Source organism: Ambystoma mexicanum, chromosome 11, assembly GCF_040938575.1.
Source record: "Ambystoma mexicanum isolate Mex_15411 chromosome 11, UKY_AmexF1_1, whole genome shotgun sequence".
In the NCBI taxonomy this organism is placed as follows: domain Eukaryota; kingdom Metazoa; phylum Chordata; class Amphibia; order Caudata; family Ambystomatidae; genus Ambystoma; species Ambystoma mexicanum.
In genome coordinates, this window is record NC_090934.1 from 684,159,793 (window position 1) to 684,173,242 (window position 13,450).

Sequence of the window (13,450 nt, forward strand, 5' to 3'; positions counted from 1 at the left end):
TTTGGAGCGTACCTTTGATTTTGTTTTCCTGATCTGTGGACCACCTTGATGGATCCATGTGCACACAAGCTATCATCAAGAAAACATTCATTTTCACTTCTACATCATCCAACACCTATGTCTGTTGCATTTCACCCACACTTTCCCATCCTCTTATCATCTCTCTACTCCTTTTCCTCCACAGACTGAGGTCTGGATACCCCGGACTGGTACACAATACAGCAACCCTTAGATAAAACAGTGTGATGGGACGGCCGGCAGCAAAGAACCAGATTGACTCCCAGCCAAGTCCTCATTGTATTTATTTAAAAATCTTTGCAGGCAGGATGGCTGTACCTGCTGGGCAAAGGTATTTTTGGCCTAGCAGGGATTGAGACTTTGGCACTAGGGCCACCCCCCTCTATCTTGTGTACCGCAGCCTTTTTGCGGCCTCACTAACCTAGGCATCTCTAATGGGGGTCTTAGTACTACAACCAGGTGAACCCCTAGTCTCTATCGTTCTTCCTGGAGCTAAGTGTGGCTTCCCTAAGGCGTTGGCTACATGACTCCCTAGGGATCTCCAAACTCTCCCTCTCTGAGCCCGCAAAGTTTTCTAGGGATGTTAGCGATGGTGCTTTCTGTGAAGGTAGTTTCTACTGTATATGTTCCACCATATGCTTCTTTTGGACCCACTAAGTGGACATGGCCTTAGGCCGTGGCCACTCTACATGTCTTTCGGGCCCACTAGCCAGGGCCTTTCAGCCCTGGCTTGTGAGCTTGGCCTTTGGCCATGCCCACTGTATATTTTAAAACACTACCGGGCCGCTTGGCATTGCCTTCCGTCGTGGCCACTGTACATGTTTCCACAATATGCTTCTTTTGGACCCACTAGGTGGACACGGCTTTCTCCCACGGCCCGCCACATGTCTCGGGAGCCCAGTAGCCAGGGCATTTCAGTCATGGCTTGTGAGCACAGCCTTTAGCCGTGCCCACTGTATTCTTTAAAATACTACCAGGCACCTGTACATGTATATCCAACACGGGATTGGTGAACAGCGTTTATCTTATCATACAGGCATGGATGGCCACCCATGGCCTCTGCCTGAACGATGATAAGACTGAGCTGATAATCCTAGGCACTCATACCAATATTAAAAAACTTGGCCAAGAATTTTCCTCATTTAATATTGACGGGAATATCATTCAAGTCTCAAAGGAAGTAAAAACCCTTGGTTTCTACCTTGATTCCACTTTGTCATTTAATAAACAGGTAAAATCCTTGGCCTCTACAACGGCCTAGACTTGCAAGCTGATAAGAGCCGGTAAGCCATTCCTCTCCAATGACAGCTGCATGATCCTGGCTAGAGCCTTAATACTCTCCAGAATTGACTACTGTAATGCCCTATACAGCGGTGCTAATAAAACCACCATCCAGAGGTTACAAATATTACAAAACAACGCCTTGAGAGCAGCACTCTGCATAAATAAAAGAACCCATATATCCTCTATCAGATGCCAATATAAATGGCTATCTACTGATAACAAAATACAGCTAAAGATGCTATCTCTGACCTACAAATCTCTAAACAACACTGCCCCTAGTTACCTTACAGACAAACTCCACAGGAAAATCTCTCCCAGACCATCCAGAGCTGGCAACGCTAACTGCCTGGCAATTCCTAGATACAGGCTTACCACGATCGGTGGAAATAGCTTCCCAGTGAAGGCAGCCAAAATCTGGAACCTACTGCCACAAGACCTGAGAGTGGATCACCCTTACCTACACTTCAGAAGAAGTGTAACCAAACATATCATCTCCACTGACCCCTAGTAGCTCACCACCTGACGCTCCCCACCCCCATTTGCCCTTGGTGTCATTGCTTTGATGACTATGTGTTACCTAATTTAGGGTAATACCAACGTACTGTATATATCAAGTGTATTATCTGGTAATTTGTACTCTTGTATATTGTATATTTTGTATCTATGTGAGATTTATATATGTATATTGGATATTGTATAACTGTTCTATTCTGCAACTTATAAGCTTTGCATTTTATTATCGCTGCGCCCTGTTACCCACGGATCTGGTGCACATAAAAAGTGAATAAACAAACAAACAAACATGTTGCCTCAACATGTTTCTTTTGGACCCACTAGGTGGCCACAGCCTTTGTCCGTGACCACTATACATGTCTTTCTGGGCCACTGGCCAGCGACTTTGGCCCTGGCCACTGAGCACTACCTTTGGCCAGCCTACTGTATATTTTAAAACACTACCAAGCCACACCCTTTGGTTGGCCATGTCCACTGTACATGTCCCCCAATATGTTTCTTTTGGACGCATTAGGTGGCCATGGTCTTTTGGGACACAAGTCAGGGCCTTTGACCCTGGCCAGTGAGCACGGCCTTTGTGCTCACTGGCCAGGGCCATATTGCACCCCTCGACATGTTGCTGAATAGATCACCCCACACCTCATTGTAAAATTCCACTTTTTTGGTATTAATCTCATTTTTTAACTGTCTCTTTTTTTTTAGAAAAAACGTTTTTTTCCATATCGTGGTTATTTCAGCAATTAACTGAAAATAACCTCTAATATGAAAAATAACCTCTGATTTGGAAATAACCTTGAAAATGAAAAAAGTAACCTCGAATATCCGAAAAAGTTTGAGCTCTGAACTTGACCCCCAAAGACACCCCCGACCCCATCTCCCCCAATTTCACATTATGTCCTCTTTCACCCTCCCCACCTCTGGCCTGATGCCAGTTCATCCTTTTTCTTCCTCTTCCCCCAAATTGCATTGTTTTTTACTTTTTCATTTTTCGGATAACCTCGAATATTACCCAGAATATTCAAGAATATCTCTTGCACCGGAAAAAAAAAGATGGCATTTTTTTTTTTTTATTTCGGAAAAGCCTCTCTGCTGCAAAGCACCATCGGAGACATCTCAATCATTTTGGGAGAAGGGGGCACCCCCTTCTCTGCCAAATATTTTAAAAAGTCCTGGACGCAACAACCCCAAAGCACACTTCGGAATTCGTGTCAAAGCTTCATACCCAAGTTGTTTCGTACCTGGTCCAAATCCATCCAGTGGTTTTCGCTGTGTGGACCGACAAAATCGGGCAATTTTTGTATACAGGAAAATGAATGGGGACTAGACCAAAATGTTTTTTGTTTTTTTTTAAATCGATCTTTCCCAAAATGTCCAGGGTGTTGGTGGGGGGGTGAATGGAGGGGTGTAGGGGTAAGCCAAACCGTTGTATGACTCAAAGGTTATTAGCAAATCATTTTCCGGATTTCCTATGGTACTCACAACATGCACCTTAACTAAATATAAAATCCTGGTGGTTTAGTGGGTGCTATTACGGCATTCATGGGTGCCTTTACTTATTTAATAGAATTCCTGGGGGGCTAGTGGGCCCGTTCTCCAAAAAGGGGTTCCCTTGTGGGTTAGTGGAGGCTCCCAAATGGTGCCGGCTAAAGCAGACATGATCTGCCGGAGCCGCGCCTGTGCTGTGTATTGAGTCAGAACCCCATAGTGCTGCATCCTGCGGTGCTGTTTCTGGGCTGCACTGACATACGCAGCCCGGTAACCTTGCTGGTATCCTTCTGGGTGCAGCAGGACTCCCCCTGGCCCTGCTGCCAGTGTCTGCTGCTTCATGAGGGGTGGCTGCCCCTCCCACGCCCACCAGGTGATCCGCCACAAAGAAGGCGAGTCCTGTTTTCTGCAATGGCTCTGCCGCCATCTTTACAGATAAGGTAGGGCTGGTAGGGGATCTGCCCGCACTCGAGCACCTTGGTCAGATTGGGGTGGGCTCCCTCCATCCCCCTGACAGGGCCACGGCGCTTGCCCTATCCGACCCGGCATTTTGAGACGACTACGGTTGTGATTTGGCATAGTATAAAGCCTTGTAACATAACTTAACAGTGGGCCTCATTGCGAGTTCGGCAGTAACCCGCTGGTGCTACCGGCGGTTTGCCTCTGAACTCGTAATACTGTTTCTGCAGCCTGATATCCCGGTGCCACCGGGATATCAGGCGGCGGAAAATGTAAGTCACATTGGACTCCATGGCAATGGGGACACAGAAGCAATGGCACTGTTGCTTACAGTGCTGGTGCTTCCGTGACAGCTCTGCATACTGGATGTTGCGCCCGTCAAGTCAGACCTGCCAGGCGCTATGGCCTAGGAAGGCAGAGTTGGAGTGTGGTGGTCCGGACAGGGTGCCCGTACGGCGCGACTGGCACCCTTATTTCCAGACTGCCACACTCGGAATGAGGCCCAGTGCCTTGGAAAATGTAAGTCACGTTGGACTCCATGGCAATGGGGACACGGAAGCACTGGCACCGTTGCTTACAGTGCTGGTGCTTCCGTGACAGCTCTGCATACTGGGGCTGTTGCGCCCGTCAAGTCAGACCTGCCAGGCGCTACGGCCTAGGAAGGCAGAGTTGGAGTGCGGTGGTCCGGACAGGATGCCGGTACAGTGCGACTGGCACCCTTATTTCCAGACTGCCACACTCGGAATGAGGCCCAGTGCCTTGGAAAAAGCAGAGGCACTATTTAAATCAATATTTACAGCACACTTTCCAATTTTGGTACCGTCTGTCAGTAATTCGACCATTGATTGTTATATCTATACTAGGAGAAAGACTACCGAACTCACGGAATGACACTTTGAAAAAAAAGAGTATGGAGTTTCAGCTGCAGCAATTATAAATACTAGGAGGTAAAAGAATAAGGAGAGATTCACATTTCGCTTAATGAATTAAATGTCCATCCTAATACCTTTTTCCCTACCTGCTCTGTAAAACAAGGCAAAATGTACGGGACAGATGGTGCAAGTCCTGGTATCACTATCATCCTGACAAATACTCTATTGTGTTCTGACAGATAGTCTATTCGAATAGTGTCTGTAACCCTGGCACTACCCACCTCCAGTGAAAACCTAAATGAAACCACTCATTGATGGGAAAGACCACGGATTATATGACACTTGAATGAACAGCTGATTTTCTGGGAGCATCAGTCAATGGAAAGAGTGAGCAGCTTGATGCCAGTCCTGGCAGTCAAGGGGCAAAATACACTGGCCTTAAGGACATGGTCTGACAGCGGCTATTGGATAGATGTGTGCATAAAAGCAACTCGGATAACGTAACCTAAGCCAGTGGGCAATGTCGATCGAATGGCATAAAATACGGATTCAAACCATGGGGCACAAGTTAAGCCAAATTATGGTTAACAAGGACCACTAGAGCGGAATGACCAGCTGCGGCAAGTACGAGCTCCATCTCATTGACAAGAATAGGGAACAGAATATGATAACCAGAATTTCAAACCCTTCTGCCAATGAAGAAGACCTGGTACTTACTCTGTCCCCTAGGACAGTGAATGAGAAGAAAAGAACTGTGCTTGAATTTCTATCCCACCTAATCATTAACCTAGTTTCAAAATAAGATGGACCTTTTTAAGGTTGTTTATAAGGGGAATTTAAGCTTTTTTTTCATAATTACCACAAACCAAACACACAATGGAAGATGAATGTCAATATGTGGTGTTCAAACCCCAACATATTTTCAGTCCTATGGTGCATATGCCTACAATTGACTTATTCCACCAGTCAATTCCCATCAGTATGAGAACAATAACATTTAAATTCAACATAGCTTGCCACTTGCTTCCCACTGCCGCTTGGGGGAGGGGACCCCTGTCACCCACATATGTAAGTGAAGGCTGTTCAGACCAAAAAGCCTAGCTCGAAACTCACCCCCCTTCCAACGCAACCCCAGACCCTCCATCTCTTAAAAAAAGGCCTCAAACCACCCCCTGTGGGTACTCTAACTGAACCCTGAAAGGAGGAAAAATGGCGCTGCGACCTGCTTGCAACATTTCCTTTATTTATCTAACCTCTCTCCTTACTTTACCGGCCCCCATCTTTTTCCCCCAGCGAGGTGCTCCCTGAGAGGGGTCCGGCCTGCAACACTTCTGGCTCACAACACCTCCCACACACGTGTCCTTACGTACATGTCATATTTACTAGTGCTTCATCCCCTTCATTGAAAACTTTCATCTTCGCTCCTCTTTTCCAGTTGGTCCATTCTTTCGTTAATTCCTTTTCACGTGCGCCTCTCTCTCATACTCCTGCTTCTGTCACTTCCATTCCACCTCCTTCTGTCCAACTTGCCACAGCCTGGGATAACCCTGTTTCACGTGGTAAACTACCATCAGGTCCCCAGATGTAACTTCTGTGGCGGTGTGTGGCATGTTTCTGTACTTTCGTAGCATCCTGCACAATTCTTGCTGTATTGGCATCCCTTTAATCATATCCCTCTGGAACATCCTTTTTATCGACATGATGAACTGCTCAGCCATCCAGTTGGCCTGGGGCCACAGCAGTGTGGCCTTTTGGTATACAAACCCTAGATTTTTGGCAAATACGTGAAATCCGTGGCTGTTGAATGGCAGTCCATTGTCTGTCTTCACTGTGTGGGGAATGCCACACTTGCTGAAAACTTCATCAATTATCCCTCTGTGAATGCAGTCGAGACGGTCCTTTGTACAAAGGGAAACCTTGCGAAATTGTCCCTGATGACCAGCCTGTTTTGTAGCGGTTCTCTTTTGGATGTGCACTGGCACGGGAAACACTTCTTGACTGCCTCCTCCACCATGTTGTCCATGAACGGAAACCATACGGTTTGTCTGAGCAGCTTCTTGGTAGCCTCCACCCCCTGTGACCTTCATGTGCTGTCAGCACAAGGTTCCTCCTGAGTGCCAAGGGTAAGACCAGACGTCACCCTCTCAGCCGTATCCCTTGATGTGACATAGTTGCCAGCTCTGTGCAGACTTTCGCTAACCATTCTATCGCTTTCCTGTCGGCACCGTGGTGCAGGTGTAGCCGCCGCCTGCAGTCCTTCTGCTTGTTGGCACTGGTCAGTTTGATCGCCATGACAAGAGAAGGGTCCTCTAGCTCCTTTAACATCAAAGCCGGGGCTGAGCATAGGTAGTGACGTAGCAAAGGGATTCCGCATCTCCTTGAACTACGGCTCCGCTCACGTATGTCACTGTGCAAGATATACGATATGCAAATTATGGGCAAAGATTCAGTTCAGAGGGTTTTCCGGAAGTGACCCTGCTGAACATGAAGATACTGCATGCCATGCGATTCTCTAAAAGCGGCTGGTATCGAGAACTGGTCCATTCTGTAACTGCACATCTGAAAGAAATATGAGTAGATACGCTGCACATAACATGGCAGAACTTCTATCTTCTAAAACTGGGACAAAAGCCGAGATACTTGGCTATATCCCAAGCTGGTAACCACCTATCCAAGCTGCGAAAATATGTAATATACTCTCATCAGGGTTTCTCTGTTGACTCCCCCAGGAGTTTTTTGACCAAACGTAGCTCTCCTTCTCTGACCAGATTCATCCTTGCCTTATGTTTAAATACTCTTCCTGTCCTAGAAAACACTGGATCCTGGCTGGGCTTCCCACGGGGACAGTGGCTATGTAGAATCTGCTCTAACCAAGCGGAGACTCAGAGGCATTTCCTCACCAACTGAGGTGCTCTCAATAGGGAAAATGAGAAGGGCTATGGGAAGTTCAGGCTATACTCATCAGACGAAGGTTGGAGTATGATTTTCAGTGCAGAATCCTTGTTAATAGCTTCTGCCGCACACCATACATGGCAACAGGTGATGATTAAGATAATTAGATTAACAGAACACCAAACTACTGGGTCGTTAATACCACCAGGAAAGGAATAGTTATTTAAAAGATGAATTGGCCTTTACTGGCAACCTTGGAATATAAGCGTAGAAAGTTTTACGTTTTGATATAATCAGTTTTAAGGTATGGATGTTTTTATAGGTTGAAGTAATTAATTTGTTGGATTGGTTTTATAATGTTTTTGTAATGTGTTTTTGTTGTAAATTGCAGTAGTGTAAAAGGTCGACAATATTCTTCCAAATGCACTAAAAAAACAAGTTAAAAAAAAGATATATATATATATATATATATATATATATATATATATATATAATGATTTTTTCTCCATTTGAGTTGAAATTTTTAGTATTTATTTCCTTTTATCCAGGGCGGGTGTTCGCCCACGAGCAACCCACGCTCAGCATGGGGCTGGCTGGCTGCAGGAGCCCTCAAGGCTGGAGGATGCTGTGGACCACCTGAATGACTGAACGCATCAGGGGAGCCCTTGGGCGAGACGTGTTGTATGAACACAATGCGAAGGATGCCGGTGGAGAAGATGGGATGCTACAGCAGGGAATATTGCCGACATTGCTTGTCGGCCGGACGTGATAAAGGAACACCTTCAGATGGACGCCACGCTCGTGGTTGATCAGGATGCTGTGGTAACAGCCAGCAGCGGTGGGCAGTCCGTCCTCTTCGTCGCCACTTGTTGGCACTGTAACTCAACAATGAAAGGGGGACACATGGAACCGCAACCTGCTTGGAACATTTTCTATATTCATCTAACCTCTCTTCTTCCTTTTCTGGACCCCACCTTTTTCTCCTGGCGCGGTGCTCCCCGAGAGGGGTCTGGCCTGCAACGCTCCTGACTCACAACACCCCCTTCCACCATGACCCCAGCCTCTCCATCTTTAAAAAAATAAAGGCCCCAAACTCACCCCCGCTTCAGCTGTGACCCCAGTCCTACCCTCTATTTAAAGAAAAGCTCCAAACCCTCTCACAGTCAGCCCCCCCCAGGCCCTGATTGGTGTTGCTGGGGGGTCACGTGTCCCAAACAGCAACACCAAGATCACTTGGACAAGCAGGCCAGGGAAGACACTTGATTCTCAATGCCGCTTGGGAGAGGAGAGACCCCTGCCAGCCAGCCAGGTAAGTGAACGACATTCTGGCCAACAACCCTAGCCCCAAACCGAGCCCCCCTTCCACAGCGTCCCCAGCTCCTACATCTTTTTTTAAAGTTTGGAAGCTCTGTCTCTCTAACACTTTTGAACTCAGCCATCTTGCTATCCGACAACTCTAATACTCAAAACCCCATTGCCAACTCTGACCACGTTATACCTCCTGCAACAAACTCTGCCACTACGGAGTGGGGGCCTGTCATCGCAATAATTCTTACAACTGAGAAGCAACCGCCACAGAGAGTCTGCCCCTGGGGTAATCTGCCCCTGAGACGGTCTCCCCCTGGGATAGTTCTGCCACTAGGAAAGTTATACTCCTGAGATACCTGTGTCCCTTAAATTACTTGAGCACCTGAGACGGCCCCCCTCTCAAGATATTACTGCCCCTGAGATGGAATAGGCTTGCCCCTGGGATATAGATTTTGCCCCTGTGCCAATAGTCTTGCCTCTGGGATAACTGTCTGCCCCTGGGATAGGTATCACCTCTGGGATAGTTTTCCCCTGATAGGACTAACCCATGGATAGGTGTGTCATAGGATAAATTCACCACTGGAGAGGTTTACCAACGGGAGAGGAACACCGACAAAGGAAAATAAGCCACCACATACAATCGGTGGGAGGGAAAAAGAGGAGAACCCTGTAGACAAACCAGGTGTGAAGAAGAAAACATCAACTCCCCGAAAACACTAACAAATGCACTAGCAATGATGCATCTACAGCAACTGGTGAAGGGAGCAACAAATACAGTACGGTACACCCTAGATGCAGTGTTTTGCAAACGGCACCATGGTCACAACGGCACCCCCAATGCATATTCTCTGGAGCGGCCACCTCATATTACCCTTCGTAATCCACCCGCCAACACGACTAATAACTAAGATCACAAAAACCACTCAAATTCATAAAAGGAACTGGAGATCAGTAAATATTGCAGACCTAAATACCAGACTGGAATCCATAAAATCATCAGCCTCCTTCTTGGACTAATAATCGAAGAAAGAACTGAGACAATCCAATCATGGATCAGAAAAACACTAGATGACATCGCCCCAGATAAACCTCACACCCCCTCGCTGAAGAAAACAGTAGCAAAATGGTTCACACCCCACCTCAGAACACTGAAGAAAACAAACATGAAACTGGAACAAGAATGGAGGAAAAAATACGGTCATCAAAAAAACTGAAAATCCAGAGACTGATACAACTACAAAAAGCCGAAATACTAAAAACAAAAAATATATACTACAGCTAATGCATCACTAACTCAAGCAACACCCAGAAAGAGATGTTCAACATCATTAACAAGATAAGAACCTCGACAACCTGCAACAACACACCCACTCCTCAGATAATCGTGTGATGACCTTCACAAAATTGTGCAATGACCTTGCAAACCACTTCAAAAACAAAATAGCAATCATCCAGCAAGTCATCAAGAGTATGCCCAAAAACACCAACACCCAAAAACAAGCCAACACTAGAACCAACCGCTAGATTAACAGACTTCACACCAATCTCAACAGAAAAATACATCAGCCTAGTGAACAAAAGCAACACAGATGGCTCACCTGCAAACCCTTGCCTGCCAAATATATACAAGACTATCCTCACTCAAAACACAGATGGGGTGCTTCCACAACTTCTTTAACCATTCATTAGCAACATGAAATGTGTCATGCGCCTTTAAATCAGCATACATCAAACCACTCATTAAAGACCAAGCAGGAAACAAAAAAGACCTTACCAACTTTAACCAATTTCAAACATCCCGTACCAGGAAAAACTCATAGAAAGCTACATCTATGAACAAATCCTGAAACATGTAGAAAATAACTTGATTCTAGGTCAGGCACAAAATGGCTTTATACTTTATATCTCAGAAATATTGGCCGGCAAATGTTTTTTGATATGTAAGAGTGAGATGTAGAATTAAAGCAAGTAGCTGAGCGAAGTGATCGCGGTAAAAGCGAGTACGGAGAGTGAGTGTGAGTAACGACTATGACATTGGGAAGGGAAAAGAAGGTTTTTTTTGGAGAAAAAACGTTGTGTACCGCAGGTTCAGTTTCTGTGCTATTTTTTGTATTGAAAAAAGGGTTTGGATAAACTGGGTTAGAGCATGGTGACTCTGCTGGATCATTTGTGCCAGGTACTTCCTATATGGCGAAGATTCTAAAATACCATAGGAAATGGCTGCATGAAACTCAGGGTAAAATGTTCCATTCTTGGCCTATCGAGGGGACCTATGATACAGCAATATTGGAGCACCTGCATACTTTGTTAACTACAGGACATAAGGGCTCGAAACCTAGAGAAGAGGTTGAACATATTAGAGCTATGGAGGATGTAAGAAAAAGGCGGGAAGACCCATTGTGTTAATATCATGGAAGAGGGGCCAAAAAAAGGAGGGGGCTGGAATTCCTTCGGCCCCACCCCAATATGGGTGCTATCCTTTTTCGCTCGCAGAGGAGTATAAAGACCTTGAGTGTGAACCTCCATTTTATGCAGTGACCACTACAGCGGTTGCAAGAGAGTCACAGGTAAGGGTTTAGTTCGGGGGGGGGTGTGTGTGTGTGTGTGTGTAAATTATCGGGGCTGAAATGTCCAAAAACAAAGTGTTCGAACTTTTAGTAATTCGAACATTTTGTTTTTGGATATTTCAGCCTCGATAATTTCGCCTTCGGTCAAATCCATCTGCTATGATTTCTAGAAATTGGGATATCAAGGAAAGTGGAAGGGTAACTCATTCAATGGTTAGGGCTGAAGAAAGGTTGAGACTGGAGAGCGGAAAGAGAATGACTCCCCCCACTGCTAAATTAGCAGACAGATTAAGGGTGGAGGAACAAGAGAGAGTGAGGTTGACAGCTAGAAGAGCGGATGAAGGATTGAGAAGAGGGAGAGGGAGGAGGTTAGGCCCTTTCCTGCTAGACTATAGGATATATTGCATAGAGTGGTAGAGATACAAAGGCACGAAAAAATTGAAGAAGTGCTGGGGCTAGCAGAGAAATAAGTAAAACTGTTACGGCAGCAAAGAAAAGAAGAGGGGGAAGAAGTGAATAGGCAGGAAAAGGATGTAGAGAAAGGAAGGTGGGGGCATGGACACGTTCTTGTTAGATTGAATGCATCGATTATTAAGGAGGTCAATGTGGACATGGAGAACAGACACTTTGCCAGGGGTACAGGAGTCAAGAAGAGAGGAAGAGAGAGGGCACACTACAGTAGTGCTGAGTATGCTTCTGTGCCTGTAGAAGTGTCAGATGTGATAAGAGGAGTAAGAGTTGAAGAGGAATGGGAATCAGATGTCGAGCAGGGAAAAGCAGGGTGTAGCCGCCCTACCTCCAGCACCAGGACCAGTCATAGAGAATGCACCATGCAGTGTTAGAATGCGCCAGCATACTCGCATGGCTGTAGTAGGTAGCAGGGGAGAGGTAAGGGAAGCCCCAGTAAGAAAAGGTGTAACTCAGTTTCCGTTACTCCAGAAGGGTCAGGGAATGGCGTATTATGCCCTGTGGTCACATATGGATGGGAATAACATGATAAAGACATTCCCTTCACTCACTGCAGGGGTGGGGAAGTAGATTTATGCATTGGAGAAACATACCGCCAGTGTCATGTTGGCCATAGGGAATATGAAAAGCCTATTCACGGCTCTGATGGGGGAGGAGAGGTCAGACGAGCTTTGTAGAAGAGCTCGGGAGTTCAGTTAGATACAAATACCCACGGCGGAGCAGCTTTTAATAATTACAGGGCACATGTATGGGGGGCCCGGGGATTATGTATCCCAATACACTGGATATATATTCTATTTTAACAAAAGTAATGAAATTGGATGATGACACTGCCACACACATCCAGTTAATTCAGGCGATGTGGAGGGCAGAGACAGAGATGCCTGTGACAAGAGTGGGACGATTCTTTACCACATGCTGAAGAAGGTACTCCCCAAGGAAGTTCAGCATGATTTACGTAAGGTAGTAGGGATGAGGCCAAGAGTTGGCTGGAAATTAGAGACAAGAAAAAGAAAAAGAGAGACAGCTGAAACCGCAGCGTGAGAAACGGCTATCCATGTGCAGAGACTAGATTCCAGCGAGGAACTGCACCGTTGGGTGGCCCTGATGGTGCCCTTGCTCAACCCTGAGTTGAATGATAGTGAGCTGGGTGGAGAGGGTTTCCCAGACCTGTGCACGGACTCGAGAGGAACAGTGAACTGACCGTGGTCTCGGGCAGAGGGTGGGGGCTGTTGTGGTTATTTCTCTGATATGCTTGACCAATTCCTAATGATATCGGTTTCTGTTACCTCATGTTATTAAACCAATAAAGACATTTAAAAAATAAAAATAAAAAAATTTAAAAAAGAGAGTATTGAAGAGGCACAGAAAGCAGAGGCTAAGCTTGAGTAGAAATTGGCAAAGAGTTGATGGAATGGGCAGTAATTACTAACTCCATGGAGGGACAGCAGTGACAATTAGGATAAGAGGGACATGGTGAATTGGTATGACACAGGGTTGGTTGGATGGGTATGCCCCCGGTCCAAGGCAAATAAGAGGGTTTCAGAGGGGTGAGGAGAATTTCCACGAGGAAGTGGGTCATTT